Here is an 18347-nt window from a genome sequence, read left to right on the forward strand (position 1 = left end):
ATAGTGTACAATGTGATCACTATAGCTAAGAATACTATTTTGTTTATTTGCAAGTTTCTAAGAGTAGATTTTTTTAATTTTTTAAAATAGTTTATTGTCAAGTTGGTTTCCATGCAACACCCATTGCTCACCCCCACAAGTGCCCTCCTCCATGTCCTTCACCCTCCCTCCCCCGTCACCCATCAGTCCTCAGTTTGTTCTCAGCATTCAAGAGTTTCTCATGGTTTGTCTCCTTCCTTCTCCCCCACTATTTCCCTCCTTCTTCTCCCCCACGATCCTCCGTTAAGTTCCTCCTAATCCTCCTATACGTGCAAACATATGGTATCTGTCCTTCTCTGCCTGATTTATTTCACTCAGCAGAACACCCTCAAGTTCCATCCATGTTGCTACACATGGCCAGATTTCATTCTTTCTCCTCTTTGGAGGAGAGCTGTTTTGTTTCATCATTTTGGTTAGCTTTCTATCTCTTGTTAGTTTAAAAAGCTTGTTATGCACTCTGCACCGTGAGCGCTGCTGTACCAAAGAAGGCTCTTTGACTGTCCAGGGCCTGTCCATTCAGAAAGTGTTCTTTGAATGGTATCTCTTGGTCTCTCTTGTTGAGACCTTGGTTATTTTATTTTTCTACTCGTAGTGGTATTTGGGACTCTACACCATGTGTACTTTGGCTTTCTTGAGTTAGCCTTGGAATAGAAAACAGATAGACAAACACACAGGGAACAAAGGCACACAAACGCGCAAACAAATCCAAGAAACATGCAAACTGAAAGGGAAAACGAAAAAGAAAAAAGAGGGAGGAGAGAAGGTGAATAATAAGAAATAAAACTACATAAAAAGAAAAAAAGAAGAAAAGAAAAGGAAAAAAGAAGAAACCAAATAGACAGAGAACAGTTTAAAGCATGTAACCAGATTTCCCAGCTAAAAAAATAGCTGGGTGTATGCAATGCTGGTGGAAGAGCATAGAGAAAGAGAGAAATGACAGGGGAGAGATGAAGTGAAATTGAAAATGAAATTAGCAGGCAGAAGGAATAAGAGGATTCTTTCAAAGAGCGAAAGAGTGGAATATGGTTGGAGAAGAAGCGAAAGAAATGACGATGATGCTATCCATAGAAACTATATAGTCTGATTACTCCAGAGAGAAAGAGATGAAAAGGTAGGTAGGTGTAGAATTTACATCTAGAGAATGGATTAAATGTGACTGTTTAAGCAAGCCAGTGACCAGAGTTAATCAGGGCAGTGCATCCATGTTGGTCTTGCCCTGACTCTGGTAAAAAAAAAAATAACTAAATAAAAATAAAAAATAAATTTAAAAAATATATTAAAATAAATTTTTAAAAAAAGGAAGAGGGCAGCTCTCTAGCAGGGATGGGCGTGGTTTGATCCAGTGTGTCCCGCGGGAGTCCTGCCTTGGCAGTTGTGGGGAGAAGAGTGGCGGCGCTCCAGTCCCTTCTTGAACCAAGCGCTGCAACTCACTTTTTTGGGTGTGTAAACTCCCTGTGCCAGGGGCGCAGCCAAGGTGGGCCGTGCTCTATATCCCAGGCCAGGCCTCGTTTCCAGATCCCAGTCCGCCCGCCCCACTGAAATTGCCGGAAACACAAACTCACAGGCGAGCCCCTCAGGGAAGTCCCAAGCCTCTTGCCTTCCCCCTGGAGACAGCCAGAAGCCACTGCTCCCGTCTCCTCCAGGTCGGGTTGGCTAGTGAGGAGGAGTTTCATCTGGGGGTCGCCTGGGACAAGTGCGTCCTGCCTAGGATTAGCTGGAGAGCAGGAAATTGGTTCCCTCTGTGTCCCGAGCAGAGGTTTTCTCTTCTCCAGTGACAGGGACAGTGTCTTGAGTAGTTTCAGCCACTCTCTCTCCACTCTAAACTCCCCGCAGAGAGGGATCCCCCCCGTCCCTCTGTATCTCTGGCCCCGGCCTGATTTTATCTCCCCCAGTTCGTACTCACGCTTGGAGGTTTTCTCAGCGGACTCTGTGTCCTTTTCCTCCCAAACTCGCGGATTCTGTAAGGGTTCCTATGGCTTCAGGCCTTTTCCATGCAAGATATGGGGACGAGTGCAATGTACGGAGTTCCCTACTTCTCCGCCATCTTGCCCCCTCCTCTAAGAGTAGATTCTAAAAGTTCTCACCACAAGGGCAAAAACTGTAACTATATGAGGTAATGGGTGCAAGGTTTGGTGAGTTCCTTTTAGATTTTGTATACTAGCCCTTTATCCAATATGTCATTTGCAACTATCTTTTCTATTCCATCGGTGGCCTATTAGTTTTATTGACTGTTTCCTTTGCCGTGCAGAAGCTTTTTATCTTGATGAGGTCCCAATAGTTAATTAGTTCATTTTTGCTCTTGATTCCCTTGCCTTTGGGGATGTGTCAAGTAAGAAATTGCTGCGGTTGAGGTCAAGGATGTTGTTTCCTGCTTTCTCTTCCAGGATTTTGATAGTTTCCTGTATCACATTCAGGTCCTTTATCCATTTTGAGTTTATTTTTGTGTATGGTGTGAGAAAATGATCTAGTTTCTTTCTTCTGCGTATTGCTGTCAAGTTCTCCCAGCACAGTCTGTTAAAGAGGCTGTCTTTTTTCCATTGGACACTCTTTCCTGTTTTGTCAAAGATTACTTGGCCATACATCTGTGGGTCCTATTCTGAGTTCTCTATTCTATTTCATTGATCTATGTGTCTGGTTTTTTGCCTGTCTTGATGATGACAGCTTTGTAGTAGAGGCTAAAGTCTGGGATTGTGATGCCTCCTGTTTTGGTTTTTTCTTCAATATTACTTTGGCTATTCGGGGTCTTTTGTGGTTCATTACAAATTTTAGGATAGTTTGTTCTAGCTTTCAGAAGAATGCTGGTGCAATTTTGATTGGGATTGCATTGAATGTGTAGATTGCTTTGGGTAGTAATGACATTTTAACATTTATTCTTCCAATCCATGATCATAGAATGTTTTTCCATTTCTTTGTGTCTTCTTCAATTTCCTTCATAAGTTTTCTGTAGTTTTCATCATACAGATCTTTTGTATCCTTGGTGAAGTTTATTCCTAGGTATTTTATGTTTTTTTGTGCAATTGTGAATGGGATCAGTTTCTTGATTTCTCTTTCTGTTGCTTCATTATTGGTATATAAAAATGCAACTGATTTCTGTATGTTGATTTTGTACCCTGCAACTTTGCTGAATTCATGGATCAGTTCTAGTAGGCTTCTGGTGGAGTCTGTCGGGTTTTCGATGTAGAGTATCATGTCGTCTGCAAAAAGTGAAAGTTTGACTTCATCTTTGCTAATTCTGATGCCTTTTATTTCCTTTTTTGTCTGATTGCTGATACTAGCACTTCCAGCACTATGTTAAACAACAGTGGTGAGAGTGGACATCCCTGTCGTGTTCCTGATCTCAGGGGGAAAGCTCTCAGTTTTTTTCCCACTGAAGATGTTAGCTGAGGGCCTAGCAGAAATGGCTATTATGACGTTTAAGTAAGTTCCTTCTATCCCGACTTTCTTGAGGATCTTTATTAAGAAAGGATGTTGTATTTTGTCAAAATTTTTTTTGAATCTATCGATAGGATCATATGGTTTTTCTTTTGTTAATGTAATGTATCACATTGATTGATTTGTAAATATTGAACGAGCCCTGTAACTCCATGAATCCCACTTGATCATGGTGAATAATTCTTTTTATGTGCTGTTGCATTCGATTTGCAAGTATCTTGTTGAAGATTTTTGCATCTGTATTCATTAAGGATATTGGCTTTTAGTTCTTTCTCTCTTTTTTTTTTTTTTTTTTGCTGGGTCTCTGTCTGGTTGGGAAATCAAAGTGATTCTGGCTTCGTAGAATGAGTCCGGAAGTTTTCCTTTAATTTTTATTTTTTGGAATAGCTTGAGAAGAATGGGTATTTACTCTGATTTAAATGTCTGGTAGAATTCTCCAGGGAAGCCATCTGGCCCAGGGCTCTAATTTTTTGGGAGATATTTGATAAGTGAATCAATTTCTTCACCAGTTATGGGTCTGTTCAGATTTTCTATCCCTTCCCATTTGTATTTAGGTAGTGTGTGTGTGTTTAAGAATTTGTCCATTTCTTCTAGGTTGTCCAGCTTGTTGGCATATGATTTTTCATAGTATTCCCTGATAATTGCTTGTATTTCTGAGGTATTGGTTGTAATAAATCCATTTTCAGTCATGTTTTTGTCCTTTTGGGTGCTCTCTGTTTTCTTTTTTGAGAAGTCTGGCTAGAGATTTGTCAATTTTGTTTATTTTTTCAAAAAACCATCTCTTGGTTTCATTGATCTGTTCAGCTTTTTTTTTTGTTTGTTTGTTTGTTTTTGTTTGGATTCTATATTGGTTATTTCTGCCCTGATCTTTATTATCTGTCTTCTTCTGCTGGGTTTGGGGTGCTCTTGTTGCTCTCCTAGTTCCTTTAGGTGAGCTGTTAGATTTTGTATTTGCACTTCTCCTAGTTTCTTGAAATAGGCCCGGAGTGCAACGTAGTTTCCTCTTAGGACTGCCTTTGCTGCATCCCAAAGAGTTTGGATTGTTGTATTTTCATTTTGACTTATTTCTATATATTTTTAAATTTCTTCTCTAATTGTCTGATTGGCCCATTTGTTGTTTAGTAGGGTGTTCTTTAACCTCCAGGTTTTTGGAGGTTTTCCAGACTTTTTCCTGTGGTTGATTTCAAGTTTCATAGCATTGGTATCTAAAAGTGTGCATGGTATGGTCTCAATTCTTTTATATTTATTGAGTGCTGCTTTATGACCCAGTGTGTGATTATCTTGGAGAATGTGCCATGTGCACTTGAGAAGAAAGTGAATTCCATGGCCTCAGGATGTAGAGTTCTAAATATATCTGTCAAATTCATCTGGTCCAATGTGTCATTCAGGTCCATTGTTTCTGTCTAGTTGATCTATCCATTGCTGTATATGGAGTATTAAAGTTCCCTGCTATTAGCACATTCTTATCCATGAGATTGTTTCTGTTTGTGATTGTTTTATGTATTTGGGTGCTTCGGGATTCGGTGTGTAGACATTTATAATTGTTAACTCTCCCTGGTGGATAGACCCTATAATTATTATATAATGCTCTTCTTTATCCCTTGTTACTGCTTTTAAAGTCCAGTCTGTCTGATATAGCTACTCCAGCTTTCTTTTGACTTCCAGTAGCATGATAGATATTTCTCCATCCCCTTACTTTCAATCTGAAGGTGTCCTCAGGTCTAAAATGAGTTTCTTGTAGACAACAAATAGATGGATTTTGTTTTTTTTAAATCTATTCTGCTACCTTATGTCTTTTGACTGAAGCATTTAGTCCATTTACATTCAGTTATTATTGAAAAATATGGGTTTAGAGTCATTGTGTTCTCTGTAGGATTCACGCTTGTGGTGGTGTCCCTGGTACCTTGTGTTCCTTGCAACATTTCCCTCAGAGAGTCCCCCTTAGGATTTCTTGTAGGGCTGGTTTAGTGGTGATGAAGTCTTTAAATTTTTGTTTATTTGGGAAGACTTTTATCTCTCCTTCTATTCTACATGACAGGCTTGCTGGATAGAGGATTCTTTGCTGCATATGTTTTCTGTTCATCATATTGAAGATTTCCCGCTATTCCTTTCTGGCCTGTGAAGTTTTAGTAGATAGGTCTGCTACTACTCTGATAGGTCTCCTTTTGTATGTTAGGACCCTTTTATTCCTAGCTGCTCTCAAAATTCTCTCTTTGTCCTTATATTTTGCCACTTTCACTATGATATGTCATGCAGAAGATTGATTCAAGTTATGTCTGAGGGGAGTTCTCTGTGCCTCTTGGGTTTCAATGTCCATTTCCTCCCCCAGATTGGGGAAGTTCTATGCTATAATTTGTTCAGGTACCCCTTCAGCTCCTTTTTTTCTCTCTTCTTCTTTTAGAATTCCTATGATATGGATATTGTTCTGTTTGATTGCATCACTCAATTCTCGAATTCTCCTTTTGTGCTCCTGGGTCAAATTCTCTCTCTTTTTCTCAACTTCATCTTTTTCTATAATTGTGTCTTCTAATTCTCCTAGTCTCTTCTCTGCCTCTTCAATCCGTGCAGTGGCGACCTCCTTTTTATTATGCACTTCATTTATAGCATTTTTAAATCCATCACAACTATTTAAGGTCCATTATCTTTGTGGTAATAACTTCTCTGGTGTCTTTCATGCCTTTTTCAAGCCCAGTGATTAACTTTATGGCTATTGTTCTAAATTTCTGTTCAGTTCTGTTGCTTATATCTGTTTTGAGCAATTCTTTAGATGTCATTTCTTCCTGGAATTTCTTGAGGAGAGTTCTTCCATTTCATCATTTTGGCTAGCTTTCTGTCTCTTGTTCGTTTTAAAAGCTTGCTATGTACTCTGCACCTGCAAGTACTGCTATATTAAAGGAGGCTCATTGGCTGTCCACAGCCTGTTCATTCAGGCAGTGTTCTTTTAATGGTGTCCCTTGGTCTCTCTTGTTGTGTTTTTGGTTATTTTATTTCCCTACTCGTAGTGATATTTGGGACTCTCCACCATGTGTACTTTGGCTTGTTTCTTGAGGTAGCCCTGAAAAGAAAAACAGACAGACAAACACACAGGGAAGAAAAGCACACAAACGCACAGACAAATCAAACAAACAAGCAAACCAAAAGGGGAGATGGGAAGGAAAAAAAAGAAAAAAGGAGAAAAAAAGACAAAGGACAGTCTAAAAGTATAAACCCAGAAATCCCAGCTACAAATAAAGAGCAGGGTGAAGGCAGTGCTGATGGAAGAGCACACACAAAGAGAGAAATGACAGGGTTGGAGAGAAAGCGAAATTGGACAATGACCAGGCAGAGAGACTAAGAGGCTTAATTCAGACAGAGAAAGAGGACAATATGGTAGGAAGTGAGGAGAAAGAAACGAAGATAATGTTACCCAAAGGAAGTATATAGTCTGATTATTCTAGAAAGAGAAATGATGGTAACAATGGAGGTGGAGAATATGCATCAAGATAATGGATTAAATGTGACTGTTTAAGCAAACCAATGACCAGAGTGTCCAGTCCAGCAGAGGGGAGAGATAAGAATGAGTAAAGGGAAAATATAGCAAGAATTGATCTAGAGTTAATCATGGCAATGCATCACTGTTTGACTGGCCCCAGGCTTCGGTCAAAAAAAAAAAAAAAGCAGCTCTCCAGCATGGATGGGCGCGGCTTGGTGTAGGCAGGCCTCACCTCCACTGTATGTCCCTAGGGCGCTCCCTGAGGCCCCGCCTTGGCGATTGTGAGGATAAAATGGCGGCGCCCCAGTCCCTTCTCCAACCTAGGGTTGCAAATCACTCTTTTGGTGTGCCACAGGCATAGCCAAGGTGGGCTGTGTTGTATGTCCCAAGCCCCACCTCATTTCCAGATCTTAGTCCTTGTATTTTAATGATACCACCTAAAATGTAATCCTGCAGGCCCAGCTGCTTTCTAGCCAGGGATCGAGTAGGGGGAGTACAGGAGCAGTTTCTCTTGGCGCCATTTGGGACCAGGGCACCCAGCGCAAAGAACACGCCACGACTAGAGATGGGATCTTTCTCCGAATGCCCTGAGGTTTGAGATGTGATTATAGGATCCCTCTTCTTCCCGGGCCAACGATTTTGTCTTCTCCAGGGACAGTTCTGTGAGAAGTTTCAGCCGCTCTTTCTCTTCCCCTCATGTCTCCACAGCTCCCCTCCATGCCTCTGGGTCCTGGCCCGTTTTTATCTTCCCCAGTTCACAATCACACACCTATGAGGCTGACTTTTTAGTAGACTCTTGCCTCTTTTCCTCCCAGACTCCTGCCGTTCAGTATTCTATGGCTTCAGCTCTTCTTCGTTTGAGAGATGTGAGTAGGCAAAAAATACAGAGCTCCCTACTTCTCTGACATCTTGCCTCCACCCCACTGTCTTCCTTTTAATGATGACAACCAATGAATGACAAAACTAAAAACTGCAAAATAAAATGTGTGTGTTTATTTGGTTCTATGGAATTGCAATCTGGGAAGCGTAGAGCTGAGTAAAATCAATCATGTGCTTCCAAAAGACAAAGAAAGTTCGGATTTTTAAAGAGGAAAGATATAAGTTGCTTTGAATGAAATCTGATTGGTGCTGGTACAACTATAGTTACATTAATCTACATGTGATTGGTTAGTAGAGCAAATTCTTGGCAGAAAGTCCACTTATGTCTACTCTAACATGTAGTAGATTCCTTGGCTTTTAGCTGAGTTCAGCCACAATTCTGAGAATTAAAGACAGGAGGTGTACATAAACCCTTCTTCCTCCATGTCCTCCTAGCTTCGTTTTAAATAACCCTTTTGACAATGTTTTTTTTTTCCATTTTATTCACTCCATTGTCAATGGAAAAAATGGCAAAATGTGAAAATACATTCTCTATTTGGGATGGGTCAAAGTTTATCTCCCACTTTCTGGGTCTCATGTGTCTTAAATAAGCCTCCAAAATCCTAGCCATTTCTCGCTTCATTCTGTGTAATTTACATACTGACATCAACATAGTGGGTTGGTGCAATTTTCCGAAGGAGCACCATATATTCCATATCTCTTAGAGCTAAGTTATTTTATATAATCCTGAGGCAGAACCATAAATGTATGCCAATGAATGACTGCTCTAACAGAATGAAAACTATAAGAATGAGAAGTGTTTCTGATCCTCTTTCCAGATAGGAATGGAAGAGAACACCAAAGCAATGGCCTCATGCCATGTACTCAAAGATGAGTTAATCTGATCTGTCAGGGAGTCTACATATGGCACAAGAGGTGATCCTGGAGCAACTACTTGGTAGAGTTTCCAGGAGTCTACTATCAGTCTTCAGGACCTGTTGGTTACAGTGGCAAACTGCAATGGAGTTAATGGAGATGTAATGGAGTCCACCATTCTACATCCTTTTACTTATTTAAGAATTTATGATCTTTAATTTCAATACTCCTCCCACCCTCGAAGTGTGATGTTATATTCTATTTGTGTTTTGACTGTGGTCAGGGTGGTGGTGGAAGGAAGCTGTTTCAAGGATATAGTGAGTTCAATAGTGGTCCTTCCAAAAATATATCCATGTCATAACCTCCAGAATATATGAAAGTGACTTTATTTAGAGAAAGAGTCTTTGCAATATAAGTAAGTCAAGAATATTACATAAGTTCATTTGGGTGTAGGATGGGCTCTAAATCCAATGACAGGACTATTTATAAGAAGAAAGATGGAGGTAGATTTAGATACCAATAAAAGAAAAAGTAGTGTGAAAATAGACATAGAGATTGAAGGGAAGCCACAGCCAAGGAACACCACGGGTTATCAACAACCATCAGAAGGTAGAAAAGTGGCATGGAATGGATTTTTCCCCAAGCCTCCAGAAAGAATGGACCCTGACAACACTTTGATTTCAGACTTCTGGCTTCCAGAACTATTGGAACAATAAATTTCTACTGTTTTAAGCCACCAACTTTGTGTTAATTTGATACAGCAGCGTTAGGAAACTAATGAAAAGTGCTTCTATTTGGCCTTTTCTATTATGACATTATCCCACAGGCTGAGGATGCAATTTTGGGTTTGTGCCAATGACAAAGAATATCTATAATATCTCTTCAATTATGTATTTTAGGGACTGTGAAAATCATCAGTTGTTTCAGGGATTCTGTTGTCCCTTTGGGAAAATAATGAGGGAGTTATTGGCAAGTACATGCACTGTGATGTTACAGAATTTTTTCTCTGAGGGACCCAGTCTTATATCAGTCAATGAATTTGAGGTATGAAAATTCTCAAGTCCAAAAACCTGGCAAGTGATTGTGATTCTAGGGAAGCAGTTGTCCTGAACCTTTAGATTATCTATCTTTGAAGTAATCTGGTAGTATAGACTGAGCAATGCCCTTTTTTTGGTGTCTTATCTATTCTGTCCCTAGCTCTGCCTGCTCTATAACCATATCCACAGCTTTAGGCCTGCCTGGCTGCCACTCTGACCTTACTACTCATTTGTGATCATCCTTATTGCTTGAATTCTGATGATTGAAGCACCATCAAGTGGTCTCTATTATTTTCATATTTGAGTATAATTAATCTCAAACTTAGTTTTGTAATTACCAACAGAACAAATTGTCAGAGTACAGCCACGTTGAAAATTTCTTATAACTTAAGTAAATTATCATTGGTAGATTCTCCAGACTTATATAGCACCTTTATCTTACTATATCCTCTGATGTAAGCCCTTTGATTCCTTCTTCCACTATTTACCATTGCACTTCCACCATGTCAGTTTCATTTTGTGTGGGTCATTACTTTTTCAAGGTTTCTGTGGGCATCCTAGTAGTCTGTTGCCACTATCTCCTGGGGTTTGAACACAGGTATTAAATTCTATGTCCTGAGAGAGTGCTACAAAATAAAGCTATGCTTCCTTCTGCAACTTTATATTCTACTTTCCTTAATCCAGTTCCTCAGCATACAGTTTCCAATATAGTCTCCTAGTTACTATTAGGAGATATTGGCTAGGTCCTTCAGTTCTTTTGAATTTGAGTAATATCTTTCCTCCCTTAGTAGGTCCACCTGGCTGTTGACAATGTGATTTAACCCTACTTATTGGACTATGGCCAAGAGAAGAGATAGCAGATTCTGAGAGGGACATATGAAGCCCTGTGGAAAAGATCATAATATATCATCTTCAAACAATGGAAAAGTGTTTTTCCTTAACAGTAAGGAGCAGGCCACTGTAGACTCAAAGCATTCAAGAGAATCTTGAAATTCAAGATTGCCAAGTACAATTAACCATTTCTCAGATAACTTGAGATTCTATTCTTCCTCAGCTAGGACCCTGACATTGTTAAGAGATCAGACTAAGTTGGGAATTTAAGTAGAACTGGAAATGTCTTATTTAAAAAAATAATACGCATTTTTTTTTGCCTTCTTCAAGAGATGAGAATCTCTCATAAGCTGCAAAGGAGGCCTCTCTGTCTTTCACTCTTTGCCTTAATTTGATGGTTAATAGCCATTATATATGTGTGTGTGTATAAAATTATTATAACAATTTAATATAATGTTATATATTATATGTATATAATACATATATTCATATATATGAATAAAAATATTTTATATCTGTTAGGAGTAGTGAGGAAGTAGAAATATGACAGTTTTTCAGCCAAAATGTATTTAGGCCATTATAGACAGCTTGTGCAAAATATCCTGTAATACTCCAGACCTCCTTCTAGTTAAACATTGATCCACTATATTTACATTCTTAAGGCTTATTTGAAGAGCAACATATGCACTGTATTTTCATAAATCTTAATGTCTCTGTTATTTATTGCTGTATAACCCACTATCTTAAAACTTAGGGTTTAAATCAGAAACATTTGCTCATGATCCTGTGGACCAGCAATTTGGACTGTGCTCAAGAAAATGTTTCTTCTTTGGGGCTTTCCTGGGCTCACTCAGTAGGCTGCAGCTAGCTATCAACTTAACTAAAGAGGAATGGTCCAAGAAAGTGACACTCATATGGCTAGGTTTTCTAGGTTAGCAGGACACCTTGATTCTCAGTTCATGTGGCCTCTCCAGTGAACAATTTTGTGCTTTTTCCAGTGAGAGCAGAAGTTTACAAAAGCTTGCATGAAAGTTCTAGGCCCAATTGTAGAAGTCATTCTATGTCATTTCTCCCACCTCTATTGGTAAAACAAGTCATGAGGCAAGTCTTATTCCAATATTGGAGAAATAGCCTACATCTCCTGATAGGAGAAGTTACAAAAAATATGTAGCCATTTTTAATATGCTACAGAAAGAAACTTCATTAAATATATTTATGAAATCAAGTGAAAGTTGGTCATGGGGAAATATATTTTCCAAATCTGTTTATAATAAAAAATATACTTTATTTGTATAGAAGTATGGCTACCTTGTGTGAAATTTAAATTTACTTCCCTTTACAATTAAAAACATTTCTATGATCTTATAGCTAGGATTCCATTCAGCTTTGAAAAACCAAAGTCTCTGGTATCTCTTTTCTAGATTCAATTTTCAGTTATACCTGTATTATTTCTTTGATCTGATTATAGAATATCTACCTTAGGAAAGAAAATTGCCTAGTTGTGGGTGAGTTATCTCTGGGCATTATTTACTATTACTCCTTTATTCTCATTGGATCAAAATTATCTGCTAGGTAAACCTAAAATATTGGGGGTTACATTAGAATTATCAATATCTGTTTTCTGATGCTAGATAGATTCAGTACTTCCCCTCAGTTTGAAAAATGAAGAAATATGGGAGGGTTCAGTATATTTTCCATATATGACTGATTTCCTGTCATGATTCTGTGGTTGCATTCATTCAATAACAAAAATTTACTGAGCTTCATTTCTGTCTTTTGGTTAAAGGGGAAATTAATAAACATATGTCAAGAATTTACTCTCTCCAAGGAAATCTTCTATATTTATTAACTCATGAAAAACACAGACAGAAATCCTTTTTTTTTAAAAGTTTGTTTTCATATATTTTGAGAGAGATGGAGTTTTGTTTTATGTCAGAGTCCAGCTCCAGCCAGTCCAGGGGTCTCTGAAGGATGGAAGGTGTCAGTGAAAGAGTGAGAGAGTCCCGAGATTCTTTCCGATCACCAGGCAGGCATCTCTGTCCTGTTGGTTTTGGTGTCTTTATAACATGACATCAGAAAATGGAATTTTTACAATGGATAATTCTCTGTGATAAGATTCTTTGGAAAATGTACAGAAACAGAAGTATTCTTACAGAATACTTACAGAATTATTCTTGTAGAACTACCCCAGTCATAGTGAGGTTGAGTAAATCTTACAATTATGAAAATAACAGGGTGTTCTTAGTGAAAAACAGGACAACATACACATTTGTTTTAAGTCAATAATGCTAGATTAAGTCATAGGTTAAGTTGTATATAGATAGGCTAGGAGTCATTCTGTCTGGCTCACAAGAGGAAGAATGTATTTGAGCTGGTTAATAACTTTTCTATTTGATGCTGAATGCATAAATACCATCGGGGCCCTAAATGTGTCAGCCTTTGTATTTGGGTTTATGTTTTAACTACTTTTATCCATCCTCATCACAGCTGCCAGTGTAAGGGAAGGTATTTGTGGAATGTAGGTCTTAGGGAAGAGACTGATATACATCACCAGTTAGCAAAGATATATGTAGTAACTTATGTTCTGCCCTTATCTGTTCCTTCTCTCTAAATTAGGTTCTTTGTCTCTGGGCTGGACTTAATCGTCCAGTTATATATTCCTTATGGCACCAGAGAGCCAACCATACCTTTAAAAAGTTTAGCTCATTTCCAATACATAGAATAGCCTCTTCGAGTGCACTTACCTTTGTGTCTAGTTTTTTGTCTATGATTTCTTGAATAGCTAGGGCATGAGAAACATTTTTGGTTAGCTGATTTACATACTGAGCTGTATGAACCTCTTGGACTAATGCAACAGTAGAAACAGAATTGTACATGTAAAGGTCAATCTTTTATGAGTAAGGGTCATTAGCCTGTTTATAGCTCAAGGGAAAGTATCGAGGAAAACAGGACCTGCTGGAGACACAATGTCTGCTCCCATAATCACAAAAGAAGAAGTTCCTTCAATAAGTTTCTTCACAAGGTGCAATCATCATACCAGGGCCAGAATAAGGGGAAAAGTCACTCCCAATACCGATCAACAAGGTGCCTTGGGGGTTGGTGCTCAAGCAGAAACAATTGAGTGGGGGTGGATATGGGTCATCATCTGACAGCAGGAGGCCTTGCAAACTTGCCTTAACTTCACAAGGCATATGTGAGTGGAGATGTTTGTAATGGACTTTACCATATGCCCCATCACCCAGAAGTATCTGACCTAACTGAAAGGTGTGATGGGTTACCCATGGGTAACACATGAGAGGCAACACTTAAAAGGTCCATAAATGACCAGCAATGTGAAACTAATTACAAAAATTCAGATTTTTAGATCTTTCTCCTGTGGATTGGTATTGATATCATGTAATATATTATACCTATATTAATATAAAACATTTAAGTATAGACATATTGGCAGTAGGAGTATAAAAGTGTATATGTGTGTGACTGTGTGTGTTTTCTTTGATACCTTCGCAGTAGTTACCTATTGGCATGGTCTAATTAGATTACATCCCAGAGGAAGCTCCTAAAGTCACTTTAATTTTTCATTTAAAAAGGTCTTTCTCTAGGGGCACCTGGGTGGCTCAGTCAGTTAAGCGACTGACTTAGGCTCAGGTCATGATCTCGCGGTTTGTGAGCTCAAGCCCCACGTTGGTCTCTGTGCTGACAGCCCAGAGCCTGGAGCCTGCTTTGAATTCTGTCTCTCTCTCTCTCTCTCTCTCTCACTGCCCCTCCTATGCTCATGCTCTGTCTCTCTCTCTCTCTCTCAAAATGAATAAACATTAAAAAAAAAGGTCTAGCTCTAACTAAACCCAGACTTAAATCAAGCACAGGAAGCTCATAATCCAGAGTTATGATAAGGGTATTCCATATTTCATTCTTTCATCCAGTTGATGGTGAATTGACTGAACTAGGACAACCTGCCTCTGCCAGCATTTGAAATTGAGTATAGCTGCTCTCATGTAAAAGGTCAATAAAATTGAGCAACATCGCTCAAACTACCAAAAATTTTCTAAAAGTTACATTTGGAGGATAGGAATACAAGTGCTTAAAGTTTAATCAAAGTGGTTTCTAATTGAATCTAAAAGAAGTCATCATTGTACACAGGTGATCATTGGATTATCAGTACCTTTGCAATTCAAAGGATAGTCTGCAGAACAGGAACACTGACATCACCCAGGATTTTGTTAGAACTGCAAAAACAGGCCCCACTCAGAATTGCCTGAACCAGACTTCAGCTCAGGTCATGATCTCACAGTTTGTGAGTTTGAGCCCCACGCAGGGCTCTGTGCTGACGGCTCACAGCCTGGAGCCTGCTTTGGATTCTGTGTCTCCCTCTCTGTTCTTCTGCAGACCTCATGCTCTGCCTCTCTCTCCTTCAAAAATAAATAAACATTAAAACAATTAAATAAAAAATAAAATTTATGTAAATTCTGTAACTCTTCTTTTGTATTTAATAAATATTTAATAAAAACTTTAAAATAAAGTATTAAAAAAATGCTCATCATCAATGTCTGTTCAAATATGATAGTTTGGTTTCTTTAGAATAATTTGAATGTTGATTTGAGCAGAATATATATTTTCTTTCACTGTATTTTTTAAATATTGGAGTGATGATACGTATATTCTTCTACAACTCATACTCTAATTTACAACTCTTTTGTTTTTGTTTTGTGACTGGTTTATTTCATTTAGTATAATATTCTGAAGGTTCATCCATGTTATGGCAAGTGATAAGATTTCTTTTGTTTTTAATGCTGAATGACATTCTTTTGTATGTGCATTTCCATTTTATCTATTTGTCTATTAATGAATATTTGGATGACTTTCACCTCCTGGCTATTATAAACAATGCTTCAAGAGTGTGCAAATATCACTTCGAGATTCTGCTTTCAGTTGATTTGGATATATACCCATAAGAGAGATTTCCAGATCATGTGGTAACTTTTGGGACTTCCATACAGTTTTCCATAGTAGCTACACCATTTTACATTCCCACCAACCGTGCACAAGGGTTCTTTTTTATCCACATATTTGCCAACATTTGTCATTTTGTGTTTAGCTAGTGGACAGGTTCAGAAATTTCCTTATAACTTAGTAATCTAGAATTTAGAATCTCTTTTTCTCATAGAAACAACTTGTACCCTATGACTCAGCAACTGCACTACTAGGTATTTATCCAAATGATACAAAAATATTGATTAGAAGGGGCACACACACACCAATGTTTATAGCAGCACTATTAACAATAGCCAAATTATTGAAAGAACCCACATGTCCATCGACCGATGAATGAAGAAAAGGTGGTTTGTGTGTGTGTGTGTATGATATATATGTATATATACATATATGTATATAAGATTGAAATATATATATATTATTCACAATCAAAAAGAATGGAACCTTGCCATTTGCAATGACATGGATGGAATGAGAGTATAGTCTGCTAAGCAAATGACAAATACCATATAATTTCACTCATGTGGAATTTAAGAAACAAAACAGATAAACATAAAGGAAGTGAAGGAAAAATAAAATAAGATAAAAACAGAGAGGAAGGCAAGCCATAAGAGACTGTTAACTACAGAGAACAAACTGAGGGTTGCTGAAGGGGAAGGGTGGGAGTATGGGCTAAATGGGTGATGGGCATTAAGGAGGGCACTTGGGATGAGCACTGGGTGTTACATGTGAGTGATGAATCACTAAATTCTACTTCTATAACCAGTACTACACTATATGTTAAGTAATTTGAAGTTAAATAAAATCTTGGAAGAATTAAAAGAGAAAAAAAACCCTAGATTCAAATTTTGCCTTTGCTATTAACAAATTGTGTTAACTGGGCCATTTATATTTTTTTAGGCTTCTGTTTCTTATACATATAAGGTTGTTTTAAGAATCAAAGGATAACTAAAGTAAAATAAAACCCCTAGGTTTATACTGTAAGTTAAAATAATGCAAATTACACTTACTGACTGAAATAAAAAACAGAAAAATGAATTTGCCTATTTAAAATAAAGAACAAAATATCAACAACAAAAAACTAATATTTGCCTAAGTGATAAGATATCAAAATTTTGTTATGTAAACATTAAATGATTGTGGAGAATAATGCAGCTGTAGATTTAAATAAAATATCTAAACAAAATCATTATATATTATTCCTTAAAATTATTTTTAGAAAAGATTATATTTGAAATTGATGCAGAAATAAATAGTAAGCAGTATAGAAGACCTACTTTTGATGTTCATGTTTATCACCTAAATCATTCCTATGTGATTCATTTCATAATTCGTATTTTGTATGATGATCAAAAGGCCAGACTAGCATGTTCTGAGGACATTTGAGTCTATTAATGTCATCTGTAATGTGCAATAAAAACATCAACATGTGGAATTATTGAGAATTATAAGTTACTGTATGAAAATCATGTAACATGATTCCTGGTAGTTTTCAGTGTGTTGGAAATGGTAAATACTATGACATCACTGATACAGTGTTAGTAGCATATTTGTTGATAATAAAATAGAAAATAAATAATAATGTTGAAACTTTCAAATAGTATTTTATTTTGCAGAAAGCAGAAATGGAGGAAACTGAAATCGATTTTAAAGAGAAAATGGCCACTCATGAATAAGACTGACATGGATAAAAAACATACAGTGGAACATAAGGATGTAGGGAGCAAGCCAATCGTAGCATAGGCTTTTTACCTCCACTGTATCACACAAAGCTGTTTCTGAAAAAAAGACATTAAATAAACTTATTTCTGGGCTGGCCAATAGATGACATGATTGGTCTCAATAAGACTAACAAAATAAGGGCTTCGGGAATGGGGAAGCAGTGTGCCAAAATTTATTTGCACCAGTTAATGGCATGGAGGCAAGGGATGCCGCTCTTTTGCATAGTATTAATACTTTGGAAGGAATCTTTCAAAATCATTTATTTAGTTAGTTTGCACAAATATGGTCAAACCTATGCATAGGCTTTTAATGACATACATATTTGATATTTAATTTAGACAACAGAATGGCTGACACTTAATTGACGAAACCATCCCCCAAATTTATCTGTAAATTATGGATCCCAAATAGAGTAATAACTATGTTCTCTGCTGAAATCGGATAAAAATGTATCAGTAGTTTTGTTTATATGACCTACATTTAGTAGCATTTTCCTTTATCTACTAAAATTTTTCCTATACTTCATGATTTATCATATTCTCCAGGTTTTTCACCTAACTTCTATTTGCTCCACTTAGTGTTTTTCATCTCTTTTTCCTCCTGTTATAGTAGCTCCTGTCTGTCTAGTAAATATGAGGGTTCCTTATTTATTCACTATTCCAGTTAATAATTACTAAGTACCTTCTATGTTTTCTACTGTTGTAGTCTCTGGATGCCTCTTCATTTTTTTTCTGTTTCTTTTTCTTCAAATTTTTATTTTAATTCTAGTTAACACATAATATAATATTAGTTTCAGAAGTAGAATTTAGTGATTCATCACTTACATATAACACCCAGTGCTCAATGCATCAGGTGTCCTCCTTAATACCCAGCATCCATTTAGCCCATTCCTCTATCCACCTCCCCTCCAGCAACCCTCACTTTCTTCTCTGTAGTTAAGAGTCTCTTATGGTTTTACTCCTTCCCTTTACTCCTTCCCTTTACTTCCTCCCTTTACTCCTTCCTCCCTCTCTCTTTTTACCCCTTCCCTTATGTTCATCTATTTTGTTTCCTAAATTCCACATATGAGTGAAATCATATGATATTTA

At 37.5% G+C, this 18347-nt stretch overlaps 1 pseudogene; it reads right to left on the reverse strand.

Moving 5' to 3' along the window:
• LOC144220485 (UDP-glucuronosyltransferase 2A3-like) overlaps window positions 1-18347 on the reverse strand; it is a 48445-nt pseudogene that overhangs the window by 24363 nt on the left and 5735 nt on the right.

Source organism: Crocuta crocuta, unplaced genomic scaffold (assembly GCF_008692635.1).
Source record: "Crocuta crocuta isolate KB4526 unplaced genomic scaffold, BGI_CrCroc_1.0 scaffold1, whole genome shotgun sequence".
NCBI lineage: Eukaryota > Metazoa > Chordata > Mammalia > Carnivora > Hyaenidae > Crocuta > Crocuta crocuta.